Below are 21,830 nucleotides of genomic sequence, written 5' to 3'. Positions count from 1 at the left end.
AAATAAATTAAAAAATAGTAACAGATTTGAAATTTACTGTGTAGGATTGGTTTCCACAAGGCAAAAATATCTAGAATTAATAAGGATTCACAGTAACATACATACTAAGAATACAAAACACTTTCTAAATGAGATTTAGAAAGTTAAGAAAATCAAGTTTTGTACTTTTCTATAATCTTTTATTCTGAATCTGCAGCAGATCAGCTGAGCGCTACTGAAAGTAGAATAGTAATCACAGTTCCTACTCTGACCACCTCTTCTGATTTGGTAAGTAGTTCCTATGTTCTGTGTTCTTACTCCAAAACCTCTTTAGGACTGAAAATCTTTGTATCAAAGTATTTGAACATCTGTCATGATTACAAAGCTCTTAAGAATTTTAGGAACTTCCTTTGAAGATGTATTGATCTGGTAGTGCTGTCCATCTTAGTGGTTCTTTCAGTGGGATGAGGATAGAAGTTTTGCCTGTACTTGCTGCTCCACTGAAGCTCTCCACAGACTGTGTTAGCTTCTTTTGTCAGTGACTAAGCCCAGCTCAGTCTTTTCTTCAAAGATACATAATTCTCTGAAGACCCAGTCTAGCTACTTTTTTGAGAGTTTTCATTTTCATGTTTTACAGTCATAGAAAATAGTTTTACTAAGCGATCCATACCAAGTCCAGTCTCTAGTATGGGTGCCATCAAGAAGCCATGGGAAAATGCAGCCCTGTAGGAGAATAGCAAAGTTATCTGTAGGATTACATGGGTAGGAAACGGGTAGGGTTGTTTTGTTGGTTAGGCTTTTGTTGTTTTTGGTTTTTTTTAAATTATTTTTTAAAATTATTTTTTAATGTCAGTCTATAATTGTATTCAAAATATTCTTTTTTGTTTTAAATTATGGGTAAGAATAATCAGCTTACCAGAGCCACCCTGGAGTTTTAAAGAGCTCAGGTATTAAAACAGTGAACTAAGAACTGTGTATAACATGCCACTGGGAGCAGTTACCCTATCTGAGGAGGTTAAGGAGAAAAATATGACAGCACACTTTAGAAGTCCTTGAGTGCTCTGGCAACTGACAGACTCTGTCTTCATTACCAGTATTACCAGTCAAATCTTTATAAATCATAATAATGAATAGAACTAATATTCAACACCCAAACCCTTTTGTAGAGGGAAGCCACTCCTGCCCATGTTTTAGCTTCTTAGAAAGAGTCAATAGCAGGTAAATGGTGGTGGTCTAATGAGCCAAGCATACTTGTATTTAAAAAATAAGTGTTCACTAAATCCTTCACAATTGTTTGCAAAAAGACAAAACTTCTGCAAAATAGACCCTTTCAAGCATAATGGTCGAAATATGAGTAACTTTTCATGGTGTTTAGAGATTTCCATTGGAGTCTCACAAGAGTTTGTGCTGGAAAACTGTCCAGCTAGTCATAAGGAGACCCAAAAAAGCGGAGGAACAAGGATATGAAGAAATTTTCCAATAATCAAAAATCGTTCAGGATGGCCAGAACTAGGGCTAGTTGCCAGAGGACTTTGTGATCCTTAGCAGTGGGTAAAAAGATTACTCATGAGTCTTAATATCTGTAATGTACGAGGGTGGGGGGAAACCTCAATTATGTTTGCAAAGCAATCAATTGTTAGTGAGCATAATTTGAAGAAAAGACATCTTGGAGTCCTTGGGCAGGCCTCTAAAAACATCAGCTCACATATTAGTAGCCAAAGCCAAGAAAAGAATGAGGAAAGCAGCGGAGAATAAAATAAACAGAGTCATTACACCACTAAATAAATCCAGGGTATGCTCACATCTTGAACATTACTTGCAGTCACAGTTACTGCATTTCAGAAAGTAGATATTAGGATGTAAAGTACAAAAGTAAGGGGTATGAAGCATGGTAAGGAGTACGGAACACAGGGAGTTAATAGGCTAGGAGAGATCCCTCTGGTGTGGAAAAAGACCAGAGGTGAGTTGAGAGGAAAAGGCATAATAAAATCATGGAGAAGGGGCGTAAGGAATCGTTATGCACTTTGTAACACAGGAACTCTGAAAGCAAAACAAAGGAAGCACTCTTTCACACAATGCATAGTTAAGTTGTTGGATTCATCGCCACAAGATTCTGAGGCCAAAAATATTATTGTTTTCAAAATGAAATTTAAGATTTATATTGCCAGTAAACATAATGACCCAAATACGCCTTCTGTCTCAGAAGGTCCCTTACTAGATTGCCAAAATCCTTTCTAGAGAAAGGATCACTCTGTTTGTCTTTTTTATACTCTAAGCAACTGCTCTTGGCTGTTGCCAGCATTACTTTTGGCATCTGCGTAGCCTCTCTGCTCATGAATTCTCTTGTTGTTAATTGAAGTTGAATACCTTTTGAGTTTTGAAACTTTTAATCAAGGATTTGAAAACTGGAGTTCACAGAGGCCAGGCTTTTGTATACCTAATGGTAAAATTTCAAGGATTCTGCTTATCAGAAAAGGTACGAAAAGGCATCTCCGAAAAATCTAGTCCCTCAAGCTATTGCAAAGACAGGAACCGTTCTTTTAAAATATTTATTTTTATTTATTTATTAAAGCATATTTTCAGTATCTGTGTATAGACCTGGAAATGTTTCCATTCAATGTTAATAGTTAAGGCTTGTTTTAGCCATGTCAGATAAATAGCATTTTTTCCCTAGGTATTTATTAATGTCTTCGAATGATAAAGCTCCTGAATTCTGCTGGGATTTTTTGTGTCCCACAATTTCAAAAAGTTTTCAGGCTGAGCTGGGTTTGTGCAATAATCCCCATTTGAGCTGGGGATCTGCAGAGAACAGGAACTCTCATGAGACTGCTGGTATTTCCTGTTTCTCATCAGAGCAGAAATACAGTAGCAGAGGAAGAGCTCTTCTCTTAGCACTGTATTTGAGCTTCTGCCTGAATCTAGGAAGTGCCACAGTGCATAAAACTGAAAGAAAACAAACAAGAAAATTTAGTGTAGCCTTTTCAAACCCCAGAAAACATTCCTATTTGGCTTTTGTTTGGACAGCAGTGGTTCAGCCCTCCCTACTCTTTTGTTCAGTATTAAAAACTAGTGTTGCTGAAGTTTATGTTTCTGAAGTTAACTATGTGCTTTTTGTACATATGTTGTCTATAAATCAGAAGTATTTTATGTTGTAAAGACAGAAGTATTTTATGTTGTAAAGACAGAGGTATTGTACAGTGGCACTCAACAAACTAAACACAGTGTAAATCTTGTATGACTAAAAATATTTATCTAGAGATATCACCTAATAAGTTATGCATTAAATTAAAATAGGGTGTAATTGATTTTCATGATAGCTGTCTAGCCATGTTTTTATAAGATGTGCAGTTATGGATATAAATTGATATATGTGTAGATTTAAAACCCAGAGGGTCAAACATCAATTTCAGGCAGTTTGAGAGTAGACAAGTTTGAACAAGCACAGAAGGTTTCTGTTGACATAAAGGATTATAGTATCACAGAATGACTAAATTACATTTGAGTTCTTCCAGAACATATACATTTTAAATTACAATGATTTTTAAAATTCACATTAAAGTAATTGTAAAATTCTGGGGCTTTTTATAGTTGTTTCTTTTTATGGTATGTTTCTGTGTATAGATTATATTTTTATAATAAAATACAATAAAAGATAACTTTTTTCTAGAAAAAATAATGCTGAGGCGTAGGTTGGTTTGTCTTTTTATATTTCAAATGTATTCCAGCTGCATCAGGCTTCAGTTGTTATTTTCACCTTGCTGACCACGTGATTTAGCTGTGGTGAATGTGTGCGTAAGTGAGGTTTGTCTTGTGGGTTTCCTGCAGATACTGGGGAGCTACAGATTGTGCAAAGGTAGCAAGACAGTTTATTATTCCGGATGTAAAGAGATGTAGAAGGTTTCTGAATTTTTAAAAAAAAATATCCTTCTTTTGGTGTATTAGAGGAAAACCTACTGCGAGAGCCCAAAATACAGCACCTAATTATCCTATCTGTGGTGTGTTGCTATGCTTTAAAGCCATTTCCTGTGAATAAATCAGTAACAGAAGCAAATTTCTACTGCTACTGCTAAGCTGAGACATTTTAGAAACTCTACTCAAGATCTTTTCTTTAAAAAACCATAAATAATATATACATTGTCAGATTCTGAATTTTCTTTTTCACTAGTTTTACAAGATTGGAAAAAAATTTTTCTCTTGCAGTTAATACTGGAAAGACTTTTAAATTTGTGTGAAACATATTGTTCTTAATCAAAAATCAGATAGAAAAATTTTGCTATACTGTGCAGTTACTTTTGTTTGCCTCAATGATACAATTTCTTTGGCTTGAAGAATGTAATTCAGTTCAGTAATTACAGGAAATGACTAGTGACTCTAGAGAAGATGAAGGTTCTTTACCGTCTGGAGGTGCCTTCCCATGCTTTATGCTGCTTCTCAGATGAATTCAGAATCTGCTCTGGCCAAAGTTAGATCCATCTGTTACTTTATCTCTTTTCAGTCCATTTCTCTTGGTGAATTCAGCACACTGAGTTGGTGTCATGTCTCCCTCTGCGGTGTGTCTGGCAATGCAAAAACCAACTTTTTTTGGTTTTGCATTGTCAGAAACAAAATTCAAAATCAAAATTCAAAACCTGCACCAGTTTAAGAATGTGATTGCCTAAAATCAAGAGGCAGGTGCCTGAAACTAGCAAAGTGGTTGGAATGCTGGAAAAAGAACTGCTGAGAATAGACAGCTTTTTATCTTTTTTAATGTCTCCCCTTTCTGGAGCCCAGACATAATCTGCTCTGGGATTTCAGAAGGATCTCCTGCTCCTCTGCAGGTCTGCTCTCTGAGTTGTGGTAGCAACTTTGCTACCACATTTGTAGAAACCCCAGTGCCCCAGGAGAGTTTCATGAATGCTTTGAGAATACCAGCCAGACTGGTTGCCTCGCATATTTTTGCAGAAATAGATGTCTTCTGGATCTAGGCATCAAATTATCCAGTTCACTGTGACTTGGAAAACTCTCGTCATCCTCAGAAAAATGCAGAGGATTCTAAGGGAAAGTAAGAAGAGTGGAGCATGCCTGGGTTTGAGAATCAGAGTTAAATGCATAATCACCATCTAAATCCTAGGTCCATGCTAGGGACCTAAGTTGTCTGTTGCATCTGACCCACAAAGCCATTTTTGCTTGCTGCTTTGCTTTCTTTTTTCTTCAGTCTGTTCTGCTATATGTTTGTTTCTTCCATTTATGATGGATTACTGCAAGGATTTAAAAAATCCTCAGATCTGCATGCATGTGCATGCATGTTAAGTCATTGTATGCTCCTGCAGAACTTCTTTACACTGGACTGTATAGATTTTACTTCATCAGTTCAAATTTATTAGAGAGAATACATGTGTTGGAGCTTAAACTGTTTTATCAATGTATCATGAGTGTACTGCTGCTGGACAGTATTTTCACTCCTAGTGATTTTAAGATGGCTTCATTTGTTGCAATACTACAGGAATGTGAGGCTTTTAGAGGGGGAATTCCCAGCAGGTTGGAGCCATATGAAATCATAACCAGATATTTAACCAAACCAATGTTTAAAACTCTGTTAGTTTTTTCATGTGACTCCAGGTGCTCAAAACCAGATAATATGTTTCTGCTTACCTGGCAATCCTTTGCAGATTTTTAGGTCTGAACTCAGCAGTGCTGCCTTTGGTGTCTTTAAAGGGCACGATATAACCTCTTTTAGCAAAGTGTCTCAATGGTGGTGCAGAAGGAAGATGCAACAGGTAGGACATATGCAAGGACAATCTGTATTAATCGCTATGTGATTCATGATTTCTTTTTACTAATCTCTTAGATTGCTGTTCCTTTATTCAAAGTTTGTCAATGAAAATGGTACTTGCAAATATCAGCCTTCGCAGAAAATTCTCTTTGCCCTCAGTTAAGCTTGATTCTTATTGTTCTTAATTACTCTCAAGACATCATTACATGAAATTTTCAGAAGGAATAAAGATTTCATTTATGAATTAGAAAAATTTTTCTCATCTCCCCCCACCATCCCTGCAACAACTAAAATTCTCCCCCAATATTCTTAAACCAGTTCTAAGGGTTATGCAGACATGAGCCTTGGAAGAGACTTTTAGCCAGTGCAGGGTATGGCAGAAGGTTGTTTGTTTTCCCATGTCAGCAGAACACTGCTTATTCAGTGGAGTCCAAGAGGGGTCTGCTTTGTAAATGGAAGTACAGCTCCCTGAGCTCTGTGTTCCCACCAGTCCCATGGTGAGCATTTGTAAATCAGTGATTTCCTGAAGTGGGAGAGAAATGAGACTCTTTTGTGAAAAAGTATGCCATAACCTATGGGAAAATTAAAACTTCCTAGTTTGTTTTATTCTCTCTGATCATGTTTTCTGTTCCTGGCCAGAATTATGAGTGCAAATAGGTGAAAAAAAAACAGAAACAAAAGATTCCAGGAGTAAAATACTGGATTGTCAAAGGAAGGAGACCTGAGCTGAGATATGAGGTGAGATAGTGCTCCAAGTGGAGGTAGTGGTGTTTGCTCATTTATGTGTTTATGTAGAGAGGGGATAACAGAAAAAGACCAAAGCAGAGAGGGAAAAAAGAATAACAAGAAGGTAAAAAGCACAAGGTAAGTGATATTTTTAGTATTCTTAAAGGCTTTTCTCACAGGTTATCAGTTTGCAGCAGAAGCAAAAGCTTGGTAATATCAGCAAGCTGTACCCACACCCATCATCCACCTCTTGAGACTGGGATTGAATAGAAGGATTTCCTGGAATGAAATGTGGAGAAATGTTGACCAAAACATTAATAAATGAGTGCCATGTAGTTATCAAACATACATCAGTTGTCAAAATCATCATGCACCCTGTAAACTAATTAAAATGGTTAGTGTACATTTTCATTCTTTTTATGGTAAGAGAAGAAACAGTAATACAATGAAAGGAAGATGTGCCAGAGTAAGGTCTAGAGTTCAAGCAAAATACTTGAGTGTAGTCTGTTAGCCTCAGCTTATCTGCAGTAGTCCTAAAGATATTTCTAAATCAACAAGTCTGCTCCCAATGGGATGAAAAAAAACAGGAGAGAGAGAAAGGGGGATCATCTAGCATGGAGGAGATATATGGAAGATCTGATTTTTGTTCCTCTCTCACCTGTCAGCTTTTGGTGGACAACAATGATGGAGAAGTAAAAAGGTTTTCCCACATTCCCTGCTCATGTTCTTATCACATCTACTTGGCATCTTCTCTACCTTTCACGCTGGTGTCTACCACATCCACGCTGCTGATACAGTGGCCAGCAAGTGTGTGCTGTGCTGGCCCTGCTCGGCTGCGGGGATGGGTGCAGCCCCTCAAGCAGCCTGGCTCCAGGCTGACCAGGGCTCTCTTTGCCTCCCACAACAGGCATCTTGTAGAAGAGACCCTACAACTACGTGGTGTCCCTGTGAAATGCAGAGAGGCAGCAGGGCGCAGCATGGCACGGATCCGTCCGCACCTAGAACTGGGAGCCAAGGTCCTCATGAAAGGGTGGCATAAACCTGATTTCCCTACTTTTGGACATGATCGCTGAAATAACACCGAGTTTTCTCAGCTGTTCATGCTAAAAAAATGTGCAAGGCAGGCCTGTAAATGATCATGAACCCAGAGCTTTACTTTGGAGCAGCATAGTTGTAACCATATGGCCCAGCAGAACAAGGGTAAGTACGCAGAGTGACTTTCTATCTACTAAATAATAATATTTCTCTCTGTACACACATTTCTAATTTTTTCTTTTCAGGGGATAATGCAATGAATTCTGTATTCTACATTGTAATATTGCTCTTTAGATATTTATTAAAAAACTTTTAAACTTCTAACTTTCCAGGAAAGAGTTACTTCATTATTGGAGTTACTAGCTGTTGCTGCACAGCTTGGCCTGTTTCCACAAAAATAGGAAAATAACTTTACCAGATGCTGAGGAGTCTTTTGCACAGTGGGAGCAAGTCTATCTGAAATAATGGAAGAACATGAAGAATGATGCCATCAAAAAGTGTTTCCTTAGGAAAACACTGAGACTCTTCCTCAGGGTTCAAAATGTAAATGCATATTTTTCCACTTCAGTGCTATGAAAGAAATGCTCTGTTCAAACAAGGTGATGGTAACATTTAAAGGTACAGATACCCAGTAGTTAAATACGAACTAAATTATTTTTGCTAGTCCTGACTATGGAAGGTCACACCTTCCTTCTCTGCTTTTTTCCCTTTACATCCTCAATTTTTCAGAGCAAAAGTATCTTCCTGTAACTTCTTTCTGGAAGAGGTCAAATGGCAACAACAGTACCACTCTTGGTACAGAAAAATTTTCAATATATATACAAAGGAATATGGCATTCAGAGGATGAAATCTTCAGTTGTCAATCAGTTGTATTTTATAACCCCATTTAAATAAATGGATGATAATAGTTACGGAATATGACAAAATTTGGCACACTTTGTGCAATTAATAGTTTATTCTGGCTAGTAATTTTTGATAATAAATTTAAATTAAAAGTGGTACATTGGGCCTTTTAAATATTGTCTCTGCAAAGGAGATTTTTGTTTTTAATCTCCTCCTATCATCATTTTGAAACAGTTTTTGTTCACACATTTCCTTGCTCTCATACCAAAACTCAGTCTGGATTTTAATGCTTATGTAAAAAAATCTTTCATGTAAGATGATGATTAAATTATCAAAAACTGATCTGCAGAACACCACAGAATTTTGTGACAGTCTGAATGGAACCATATAAGTGAATGTCAAAATTTTATTTTGTAGGATTGAAGGACTGCTAACAGAAGTAGTAATAATGAGCAAAGCACTGTAGGTTTCCTACAGTGGGATAACTGGGAAAAAGGAGGAACAGAAAGACAGTCATGCTGGATTCACATTGCATGGATTCGTGACTTCTCTAGGTTACCTGAAGTGGTATCTGAACATGTCTTCCAAAGCTGCCAGTCTCTGGGCAGAGTGACATTGCTATTCTGAGGCTGTCCTAAGCACATGTGTGAGTGGTATGCCAGTATGTCAAGCCTGGCTTCTTGAGATAATTGGAGTCAGCTTGGAAAAAAAACTGTCAGTGGAAAAGGAAGTTATTCTAAAACACATATTAAGTGCCACTACTATTTAATACACACATAATTAGAAATACTATAAATAGGCACGTTAGTCTTCTGGTTGCTTCAGCTGTAGCAGAAACATTTACAGTGAATGATTGTGTAAGTCCCTCCTTGCCCAGCCATATGATAAAGGAGAAGGCTGGACATGACCTATTCATTAGCATGCTGACATTTGTATCACGAGGCTGGAGTAATGTGAGATAGATGATACCTTGCGTAATGAACTCCTGAAAACCTTTTTAGAAAGGTTGGCTTATTTATTATGGAGAATCCCAGGCAGGGCCCACTGGGGAATTTGAGCAGGGATCCTGAATATGTTCCCCAATCCTCTTGCAGAAAGAACCTCAGGAAGAGTGTTGGAAGATGAGAGCAGGATATCTTTGGAAGATTAATTACTGAATGTGGAAAAGGAGTCTTGAAGAGTATCAGTTCTTCACCCCACTGAAAAGTATTTCCCATGACCACCAAGATTAATCATAAGCTATAGTTCCTCTGTGTTCTGTCAACTGAAGTCTTGGAGCTTTAATTGTAGGCTGCATTATTAGAAAATAGATTACTTTGATTGTTTGACAGATTCCTAGTAAAAACAGAATAAAAATTATAATCAACAAAATTTTGGAGATAGCATGAAACAGAACCCCCTTCTGTTTCACTGTAAAAGTTTTATGGGATTTTTATTTTTCTATCTTGTATTAACCAATTTTCCTTTCAAATTTTTAATCCATGGTTTATACTGTACATAACAGAATGTATTTCTAATTACTTTAGCTGTCTGTATTCATATACAGTCATAAATACATTAACATCTTCAAACCTGTTTGTTAAAGAATATTTGTTAAATCAAGTTGTTAACAACATAGTCATTAAAATACACTACATCGTTTCCTTTCTTCTAATGATCAATAGTTAAATATAGCACAGTTACTACCTCAAACATCTGAATAATAAACTGAGATCTAAATTAGCAAACTAAATTATACAAAAACATGGAAACATCTATCTCCCATTGTATAAAGCATATTTGCTTTGAAAAAAAGAGATATCAAATCCTAAAGTTGTAGTTTGGGATAGAGTGTATTATTTTTTTGACATTATGGATCAGTTAATAAAAACAACCTGCATATTTTTCTGAGTCATAATCTTTTTTGTTTTCAATTAAATCTGATTTTTAAAGTAAATTTAAATCTGAAAATACTGTCCTGTAATTATACTTAGGGCTTTTTTGCCTTTGAATTACAGGATTTCCTGCAAGGAAGAAAACAGTATTCTTGAAAAACATTTTTGGTTTTGAGCAACAAGTCCAAATGTTTCCAGCACCTATAGGTCTCAGGTTAAATAGTGCCACACCTGGAAAATGGTACAAAATTATTCAAGGGATGTATTAGTAGGGAAAGAAGGTCAAGAAAATTAACAGTGAACATGTACCAGTTCCATTTCCCCCCCCTTTCTCATTCCCTAACTGATTAAAAAGTTGGATCTTGAACTGTTCCTACATGTTTTCAAGTTCTTTAAAATCCCACAGTTCTTGTCCTTGAAAATAATCTTTTTCTTGAGTTTGTCTGAAAATTTCATAAACTTCTGAGTATTGAATAGTCAAATTGATGTCTTAAGGCAAGATTAAACTCAAGTTTACAATAGGATTTATCTTATTCTCTTTATAAAAGGATTTAAACTTTAATTAACATGGAGTAGGAATGAGTGTAGAGCAAAGTAATGTCTCTGCAATAATAAGTCACACAAATTCTAGGACAAGGACTGGTCCTTGATCTTTTGCTCCAAAATATGGGTTTCTAGCCACTCAGGTAAATGTCACATCTTGGTAAAATGCTGGTTTCCAAAGGTCTCTCATGTATTCAGAAGGCTGAAGACAATCACGTGAAAAAATCCACCAGTTGTGTGCCACTGAAGTTATTTCCAAAAAGAAAACCACTTAAAATTGACAGAATTAGAATTAGAACTTCGAGGTGGAGGTGTCCTGAGGAGAAAAGCTCTGTTTAATTGTTACATATTTGCTTTACACATAATGAGCAAGTAATCGCTCAAGAAACGAAGCTTTGTGGAAAGTTTGAAAGGTTAATTACTGAGTTTCAGCATTTCAAAAGAAGTCAGGGAAAGAGAAAAGAACAGAATCTTAATCTCTGAAACAATAAACCTTTGTGTTACCCAGGAAGTCTCAGTGCCTTCTTGCTAACAGCTTTAACATCTATACCCATGCAAATGTAAAAGCTAGCTGAACATAATCTCTTTTCTCAAAGTACTTGAATTTACACATTATAAAATAACTTTTTATGTGGAAAGAATTAAGAAGCACAGGGGGTTTTAGATGTCGGGTTTCTCCTAAACGCTCATCAGAGTATCATTTAAGCAGCAAAACAGTATTTTAATGAGTAGTCTCTCTGAAATGTGTAAATAAGTTTGGCCTTTCTTTTTTAGCTTGTAATTTTCGTAAATAGTTTTACAAATAAATGTTTTGATTGTATTTAGTAAGCTTAGCTTTTGTAATTAATAGTCTTTGTTAGGAATAATACCATGTCTGAACTTCGCATGTTAATTTGTTAATACAGACCAAGTTTTAACCCCGAACTTTATTTGTAGGATCTCTAATAAAAGAGATCACATCTGTGATACACCATCCTATATAGAGACAATTGGGCTTTTTACATCAGGAGTGAAAAAAAAAGTGCCTTTTAATTTAGACATTTTCATTAGCTGGAGTAGCATCTCAACACTATGAGACCGTGAGGGAAGGAAGATCCTATATGTATTAACTATAGGAGCCATATCTCACTCTTCCCTATATTATATCAATGTCCATAACTATGATAAAAGTCAGTTTCACGTGAGCACCAAGTTGGTTGGTACTCAGAGATGAAATGGACTTTATTATCTACACCAAAATGTGGTTTGCACCTGAGTCATCCTGGACTTTCTCTGCTTTTCAAGTAACCCAGCTGTATGTTGTAATCAATAATTTAATTCATAGATTTTATTGTTGTTTTTTAGTCTCTTCATAGGGAAGAAGTTGCCATCCATTATTTTAGGCATAGGCGTCTCCCTATCTTGCCATGATCCTCCCTTTTATTGGAACAGGATTTATATTTCATCTGAAGATGAAGCAGAAATTTTATTGATGTGTGATGTATGATGTGTGATAGTTGGCTTGTAGAAAATGTATTTTGTTTTGCTAATGGCAGCTGCATACAAGGACAGCATATGACTTCATCCCCTCCACAGTATAAAACAATTTACCAAAGCTTAAAGATAGGTTCACTTAACAATTTTGCTTTCAGTTTGAAGGCAAAGTTTTCTCCCCCCTGTTAGCATTAACTTCTAGCATTTTCGATACATCTGTATTGCAAATTCTTCTGCCAAAAAAGTTTAAACAGCACAGATTCTCTTAACTTCAGAGAACATCTTTTCCCCTAGTAGAAGTTAGTAATTATGATAAATGGATGTACTTACATGTACTCTCATTTAACAGAAGGGCTTTCTAAATTCACTGTCTTCACATGAGTAATTTACTTATCACTGTCATCTTCAGGTTTATCTAACTGAGGTTTAATCTATTCAATTGTAGGAATAGCTGCAAAACTTATTTCTGAATTTGTAGTGTGGGATTCAGAGATTCTTTTGCTAATAAAGAGCATTTTGCCTTGCAAATTAAGGGCAAATAATCTTGGGGACATAGGCCTCAAATAGATAATTCTAAAGATTAATGTGACTTTGACTTTTGTCAGCAGTTGAATTTCATCCACACTGAGTATTAAGACTAGCAGTAAGACAATTTAATTCTGAGGGCTTGTCAGATTTAGGAGTGTACCTCTGCAGCACAGTGGAGCATAGCACAGAGATACTTCTACTTTCTTACCAATGCCCAGGTTCTGGAACACAGCTTACCACTACCAGATTGTTCCAGGACCTTAGCTCTGCCTGACTCTAGGTTATGTGGATGATTTAGATCAGGTTTACACTGGCACTGAAAGGGCTCTATCACATGGTAGAGATACCCTTTTAATCCTTTTGCAATTGCTGTGTCACTGAGCAAACCTTATGTAACACACAGATTCTACTGTCTTGTCCTTTTTAACCTGGAAGGCATCTGACATGTCTCTGGAGGTTGCCTGGGACATTGACCAAAACTCCCTTGCACTGAACAATTGTACTTAAACACTGAACTGCACTGTGGTTACTGCCTGATAGGATGATAGCAAACACTACTTTAAATAATAGTTTAAATAAAAAAAATTTGTGGTAAGAGTGCCTGGTCTTGCACAATAAACCTTATGCATTAACATTGATTATCAGTCCTCATAATGTCCTCCCCGCCTGATGCACTACAGCAACAGTTTTTAGGTTACACATTATTTCCTTTTAAAATATGGATTCCATTTATAGTCCATGTGATTGTCATTTCTACAGTTCATGCTATTGATATTTTTTATACTTTCAATAGGAAATAGGCATCATCAGAAGGAAACCCTGAAGGTTAGCAAAATAATTAATCTGGTAGTATCAGTAATGCTTCCTGTGTTTTGTATCACGGTGTACTGACCACCAAATGCCCTCCCTGCTGGAGGTAAAATTGCTGAGTATTGTGTGATATCATCCCTGTGAGGCAGCAGGAAAAAAGGCAGGGTTAATAGAAATGTGCACGTGGCCAGTGGATGGTTACAAACCCTAACAGGTGCTGGGCTGTTAGCAGTGGAACAATCTGGCCAGCAGCTGATGTTCTCCTATTTTAAGGTCTCTCAGTGCTATGGGCTTTTCAGCCAAGTCCTCTTGGTATGGTGTTTCTCAGGGAAGTTGATTGAAAAGCTTTATAGGCTAACAAGGGCCTGAAGGGGATTATCATTTACAGGTGACTACAGGCAATGTGATTGATCTGACCACATCTCAGTGTCTGAATTAATTAGAGATCTTTTCAACAACTGTTTGCTTTTTTGGTCTGTGAATGCTTTCTTTCTTATATTCTAGAAAGAAAAATATATATATTTGTATGAGACATAATCATGCTGATGTGAAAATTTCCCCTTTGGAATTTGCTTTTCCTTGTATGCTAGCATCTGCTTGTTTTTCTTAGAACTGGAAAGAAAATATAGAAGCCTAAAACACAGTGAAGCATCTTGCCTTACCCACTGCCTCTCTGTGTCAGCTTGCTCTTCTGACCTGCAGATAAGGTGAAGTTGTGGAAATACTTCAATCTGTAGGACAATTACAGTGATTTAAATATTGCATATGATTGCAGAAGAAATAAAAAATATCAGTAGGTTCTTAGTGTACAGTAATTGATTTTCACAGTCATCCAGAGGTATAAGCACTGTTTTGATGTATGTTTTATTTCTGTATCTGTTTTTCCAACAAAACAATAGCTACTAGATCTGCCTGGATATTTTTTTTGCTGCTTTTTGTGATATTTATTTGATAGTTCAGTTTGTAGCCAAAAAAGAGACAACCAACATCATTCATTGAAACAAAGTGATGAAAATATTTTCCTCTTTGGCATACAAATTGATAATCCTTTCAACTTAGATGATTTATCCTTGGGGCATATTTTGTTCAGAATAGTTTTTTTCCTGTAAATCTTTGGTATATACTTTGCCACACAGTCTAGAAAACTCGGTAGGGATTGATAATAACTGTTATTCTTTTTCAAGTACTATACCAGAGTCTCTGTAGGGCACTGTCAGTACTGTATTAAATAGCCGTCACTGTTGAGACAGGAGGCCAACATCACATCATCCTTTCTTCCTTTCTTGCATGGGTAACTGACACAGAGGTACCAATTCTACATCACACCTCTGAAAAGTGACACCAGAATAATATGTACTTTTGAAGAGGATACTCACTGCTAGTTATGCAAAAACTACTACAGCTGCTGCTGTATTTGAGCTTTCTTCTGGGATAATGCAGGAGACTTTTTATTACTTTTTGGACTTGATGATCTTGGATCCAACTTTAATGATTGTAATACTGTCTTTTCAAGGTGTCACATTTCTAGCTTTTTACTGAGGAATAAATTATTAGAGCAAGCAAAATAAGAATAAAAATATGTAAATACGTGACTTGCTTTTAAAAAGCTACACATTTTTTGTAATGTGGATTTTTCAGACTCTCCATAGGAGATGTATGACATTAGGTTTTTGTGTCATGTTCTTTTCAGCATCTCCCTTAGCCTTTCTCACTTTTCTAACTCACTCATTAATCTTACTGGACAATTCAAACTGACGCAGTTCAGTATGAGAGGGTGCAGTGAAAACTGTCTATCCACTCTACTGCAAATTACTAGGAGTGCTGAATGCCTTTAATACATTGATGCAGAAATTTTTGTTAAAACCTTTTATAAAATTGCATGTAATTAGTGAATTACTAGTTTGAGATGACTTTGTGCCTCTAGTATCAGTCACTCCTACAACTTCCATTTCATAAGCACTGACTTCAAAAAGTCTACATCTGTCAGTTAAGCAAGAGTCTAAAGGAAAAAAAAGTTTTTCTTCTTTAGCTTGCTGTCTTGCATAATCTTGATTTTGTGAGTTGTGTTTATCCATATTATATCCATATCTTATTTTTGAGGACCACAAAGCCCTGGGGAAAGAGAGGCAAAACCATGTTTTTATCACTGTCATGGGATGCTTAATCCATGTTTTCTTCACTTTTAGAGGCCAATCCCCTCCTTTTCAAATTGCAGAAAGCTTTCTAACTCTTTAAATTTTTAACTCATCCTTCTAAAGCAGCTGTTTCACTCAAAACACAGTTCTCAAGCTTGTGTTTGTGTTTTGAGGGGCTCATAGGGAATACTTGACCTTGAAGGGTGTGTGAAGGAGTGAAGGGCCAGGATTTCTAAATAACTTCTCTATATCACAGTCTTCAAAATGGAAAATTTCCATGTCTTAGGAGGCCCCTAGCTTTTCATGATTCCTTACAGTTTGTAACCCCATTAATATGACAGTTCTCTAAGCTATAAGTCTCCCTGTATTTAGTCTTCCATTAAGCCTACTTACCTGCATGCTTGCTGCTGAGATACCCTTCCCCCTTTTTGCTTAGGATATATTTTACAGCATCTCATGATTGTTTCCCTGGAGCATTTATTATCTAGAAGCCAAAGCAGGTAAATTAATTTAAACAACAATACTGCTTGATGCTGCTCCTCTGTATAGAGAGGCTCCCACACAGAATATTGCCTGTTTCCAAATCGATTTCAGACCTATTTCTGGGCATTTCTTTTTGAGAGAATAAACAAATCTGCTTCTTTCAGCTCTATCACCATCTGAGGGGAAACCCTGTGTGTGCCAGCGCTGTGAAGCAGTGTGTTGTAACACATTAGTGAGTGCCAGGAAGAGCTCGAGGTAGCACAAGAAACATGAAAGACTAACCTGCCCCTCGGGAGCAGAAGGCTCTGATGTTCTTTCTGAGGCCAGCTGGACACCATCTGATCATTTATAGGAGATGCACCCCATAACTGTACGGCCCTCTGAGACTCAGGGAATGTCTGGAGATTTTGAAGGGTTTTAGCAATGGGCTCAGTTTCACTGAATCATGATTGTTCTGATCAGGCATCACGATTTTGGCCAACACCACATATCCACTCCCAACATGCTGCTGATTACCAGTCATAGCTCAGTGGCTTAGTAGTTCAGTATTGCCAAGTCCATCTGAATGGCCATCCCTCCTCCCCTTTGTTTCATTACTATCTCTATTCAATATCCAAGACATGTGCATCACATTCTGGGGTCATGTCACACCATGCATCCCCACCTGGGTAGCTACAATACAATTGTGATGGGCAAAATTACATCAGAAATCATTGTAGGGTACTGTAAGGGGCCAAATCAGTCAATGCCATCAAAATATGTGGGAAAAGGCAAGCTCTTCTTTTTGGGAACTAGCTCAAATTCAGTACTTATCACTAGAAGTTATAAAGCCTAATGACAGGTCTGGTTGTGTCTGCCTTGACACAACCAATGCCTGGGCAGTCATTAGCTTGCCTGCCAAAATAGGCTTTGACCTTTGCCTGTCTTCTTTTCTCTGAGTTATTACCACTGCCAGTAGAACAAGGTATACTTATAAGGCAGAATGTATACACAACAGTCATTTTTCAGAACCATTTGAAAATACTTTGACTAGCTGATGTTTCATAATAAACACTATTTAGTTATGATTGCATCTCTTTACAGGAATGGATCAATTCTGACTCCATTTTGATTAAGAAGAATTGAGTCAAATCCAGATGAAATTACCTCGCACCTGAATAACCAATTTATTTGTGTTCAATAGTGACTTGTTCTGTGGCAAGATAGCAAATAGAAAATAGTCTGTCTTGTCTCAGATTCTGTCAGCTGATATTAGATAACATTTGTGATTATTGAAATATTTAATTGTTTTTGCTATAATGTGGACTGTAGCAGTATTTTGTACTTTGAGTAGTGTCCACAAGTGTGGACAGTGCTCTGAACTGAAATTGTAATTGAATTGTAGGTTTGTTGAAAAGTCCATCCCTAGTTTGCTGACAGACTTGTAAAAAAAGTTGTAGGAAATTTTCACTCTCTGTGCAGCTAGATGTATCTCTGCATATATATAAGAGTTGTTCATCTACTTGTACATCTCAGTTTTAATTTGGGGGAATTTTATCACTCCTTGTGTTCTGACTACAGGCTTCTACATCAGAGGTAATCTTGTTTGCAATGCTCTGGGTGTTCAGTCTTTTTGCTTCTGGCTTCTTTATCTCATCTTTGTAATTCCAGCATTCTTGTGAGACCTGTGCAATACCTTTACTATTTTCTGACGACCTCAACAGGGACTATGCACATGTCAACTTATTTCAGTATATAATTGCTTTACATTTCTTCCCAGTTCTTTTTTAATTTGGGTTTATACATAACTTGACTGATGCTTCTAGATGAGTTGAGAATCCTGTTAATCTGCCATATTTTCATGCTTAAAGACTGGCTTTGCCTAAAATGCAACTGAGCATACAAGTGATTTGTTTAAACTCTATTTGTGTGGTTTTGGTATTAAGATCAGAGTGCCTCAGAGTTTGTAAATAATCTCAGTAGTCATGAATCACTAATGATCTCTTTTTCCTTGAGCATAATGCTTAAACATTTAATATATGCAAACACCATTGCATATTTTTTTTTTTAATATCTGAAAGGTTCTGGAAGTTTAAAAAGTATTTTCCTTAGTTAGTACCTGTAGGTCTGTACGTACACTGAAATGCCTTTATCTTTTTCTTGCTGCTTTCTCTGAGGGGGTTGCAAGTTTCGAAACATAGATTACTTTGTTTTTGAAAGTTGAGATTCATTTCCTTGCCTTTTAATGGTGTGTTCATATACCAGAAATTGAAAGGTATGCATGAAAATGCTTTTAGAGCATGTCTGTCAGAAATAAGTAGCCACACTATTTGACTGTAACATCACTAAATTAGCAGTCACAGATAATAACAGCATTAGTGCTCTTGTTCCTCTGCAGATTTCTAGAATCCTCTTCTGTCTTCTGAAATGAGATGAGGAATGGCTTTCTCATCCACTTCTATTTTCCATGATTTTGGAAAATATTATGTTCAACATATCTGTAATATTTGTCACTTGCAGGCAGGTAATAGGCATATCTCTCTTTAGTGCTTTTGCTTACACTATTTGGGCTTTGCCTTGTTTCACAGGATGACAAGTAATCTAAATTGTTGCTCTAGACAGGAAACTTTATTTTTATGTGCTCATCTACTAAAATTATATTCATTTCCTCCTATTGCATTCATTGTATTCACTAACTACTAATCCTATTACATATGTGTTCCAAAATTCATTAACTGAGAAAATAGTATTGAAGGCAGATGATGTTCTGGGTCAGTCAATTTATTCAGTTTGAGATACAGGATACCGGAAGATTGAGTTCTTCAGAAACGTCCTGGCAAATTTTAGCTATTTTGCTGCCTTTATGTCAGGCTGGATTGTTCTCCTGGATAATTTATGGTTTGTTTGCATATCTATTACACTAATCATTTCTCTCAGATGTAATCTTAAATTTCTACATTTCCTTTCTTTTTTTGTGGACATATTGACTGTTGTAGTTTTTGCACAATTTTCATATTCTTCATACTTGTGATTAATGTTGTTCCTACGGTCTTCTTAAATTTGATTTGCCATTACTATGCCTAGATATGCTATCGTGTTAGAATGTCCTCTTTTGGGGAGATTTCTGCCACAATACTGTAACTGGGATACAGATCATATGAGGTTTATTATGGTTTCAGGAAATTAAAGGGAAGGTGCTTTTTAGAACCTTATCCAGGTTGATTTTGTTTGCTTTTTAAATACTGTGGATGAAACCAGCATAAATATATACATATTCAAATATCAAATGCTTCATGTAAAACTGATAATCTGCATTTCTATGTCATGTCATACCACAGGAATTCAAAAGCATCATTGATAGAGATAATTATTGTTTGTTACCAAAATATAGATAAAAGCTATCAGAGTATTTCAGACATGTAGCTGCTGAGTTACCAAAAAGTTAGTGCAGCTTCCAATTCCAGCTAGCCTTTTAGTTGATAGTTTAAACAAACTTGTGTACCCATTATATACATGGGTACATCATTAATTAAGCTTCTTTCAGGTGATTGAGATAGAATAACCAAGAGACAATGATGAGAAACATTTTGGTATCTAAAATCACAAAATATATATTCAGTAGTAATTTTGGTATTTCATTATTTGCATAGCGTATTACAAGAGAAAAAAAATGCCACCATGAGCACAAAACCACACCTCTAGATACTGAGAATTTCGATATGGCAGCATTTAATACCAGTTATAAGGACTTTGTCTGTTTGGAATGTCAGCAGAGCTGATATGCGCACATAGACTTTCTGTAGGAACAAACAATACTTGTTTTGGGTCTGAGTTTAGCAAACCTTACCCTGGATAACACCTACGGATATGCTGCCTTGAAGAGGAAAACATTTTAACAGGTGGTTTAGTGGTTTATTTATTTTAGAATAGTTCTGGGGAGAATCAGTCTTCAAAAGCCTTGCATGTTCTCACGGACAAGAAGTGGTTAAACTGGTTAGAGAAAACAAACAAAAAAAAGAACTACAAAATTCTTTCCCAGGCCCAAAAACCTTTTAACTTTTGCAAAGACAGCAAGGGGGTATTTTTACCTGTTTCCAGTGCAAGAATGGAAGGGTTTACATCTATGTAGCTGGGCAACTCTATTAACAGGACTACTATGCAAAAGGCATTTGTTTGCTTTACTGATGTTGAGCTCCATTCTTTTGTATTTGTTTTTTTTTCTTTCCTAGGGTGATGGGGTTGAAGCAACAGGATGAGAGATCTCAAGCATGTTGCTAAATATTTTAGTCTGACAAAACTATATGGCTTCCTTTATCAAGACAGCTGTGTTTTTACATAAATAATCTTAATTTGGCCTGCTTAAGGATTATGCCTTGTACCCAAGGGCACAACCTTGAAAGGTCACCTTGACTTCCCCAAGGAGTTCACTTCAAGGCATTTAGGATGCCAGTCCAGAAAGCCTCACAGACTGAGCTATGTTCTTATTTCCTACTTGAAAGAATGGTACTGGAATGAAAAGGACGCCTTCCAAAATAGCAAAAAAAGTTATTCACCTCTCACAGAATCACTTTGAAACAAAGACTGCTGAATGTGCTGCTTTGTTTTGACAGGCATACCTGGTATGGATCACAGGGAATAGTTAAACTTTCTTAAATTCTTAAATTAGGCTCCCATTAAATAGATTTTTATCTCTGTTAACTGGCTTCCCATTGATTCATTAGTATTGTTCACAGAAGCAAGATAAGGCTAGGACAATGAGTAATTCACAGTAGTTATATATGCAACACCACAATTTGCAGCAATTAAAGAAATTGGTATTTTATTTTAATAACCATTTATTATAGATAATTTGGCCAATGCTCAGAAAAACTCATTCTAGAGAATGTCAAAGATGAGCTCAAAGATACTGCCCTGTTTATTAAAAAATCAATGGCATGAATATAATTATTTTATACTTTCCTACCAAACTGTATATTCATCACATAATACAAAAAGATTTTTGATATTTGTGAGAGGAATGGATCTATTGCTATTTATGGAAATATATTATTTTCTTTGTGCTTCTGTGCCAGGCAATACCTATAGATGACCCTTCATATAACAAAATTTTTGAAGATGTTTTCTTAGGTCTAAATGCTGAAAAATTAATTAAATATGGTCCTGTGTCCTGTAACTACAGACTTCCATATCCTGTGAGTTGGCCAGGTAAGGTGCTCACAAATCATATGTTTTAGTGGTAGAATTCACAGCTGATCATGAGATTGAGGCTTTTATCTGATTTGGAACCTGGCTGAGGCTGAGGCTTTAACTTCACAGTAAGGGTTCCAAAACATGTGAAAGTTGGACGTGTTTTTAATTTAGTGACCTTATGCAGGATGGAGAGGCTCACAGTAACCCATTCAAGCTTTCTCATTTTCAAGTTGTGATTGAATATGGGTGCAGTGAATTAAAAAAGACAAGCCCTGTCCCACTTTTGTTATGTCCAGTTGTTTGGCTTGGTTTTTGTATACTGCCCAAAATAGTATTTGGACACTAAAGCAGTAGTTTTGAAACCTTCTAGTCTGTTCTTTTCTCTTCTATGTGCATAGCAACTGTAAAAGACTACCCAAGTTTTTACATTCAAATACATGCTTATTATTTCGAACAAATTGCTAGTACACTTGATGAAA

General features: G+C 36.4%; 1 long non-coding RNA gene across 1 annotated transcript; it reads left to right on the top strand.

Annotated features, from left to right (window-relative positions):
- Window positions 1-223: 223 nt before the first annotated feature.
- Window positions 224-7,619, top strand: LOC134416724 (uncharacterized). The gene is made up of 3 exons (XR_010027346.1): window positions 224-267; window positions 5,628-5,735; window positions 7,365-7,619. It is a non-coding gene; the product is annotated as an uncharacterized LOC134416724 (long non-coding RNA).
- Window positions 7,620-21,830: the final 14,211 nt, after the last annotated feature.

Source organism: Melospiza melodia, chromosome 3 (genome assembly GCF_035770615.1).
Source record: "Melospiza melodia melodia isolate bMelMel2 chromosome 3, bMelMel2.pri, whole genome shotgun sequence".
Lineage (NCBI taxonomy): Eukaryota > Metazoa > Chordata > Aves > Passeriformes > Passerellidae > Melospiza > Melospiza melodia.
This window is presented reverse-complemented; position numbering and strand designations above follow the sequence as displayed.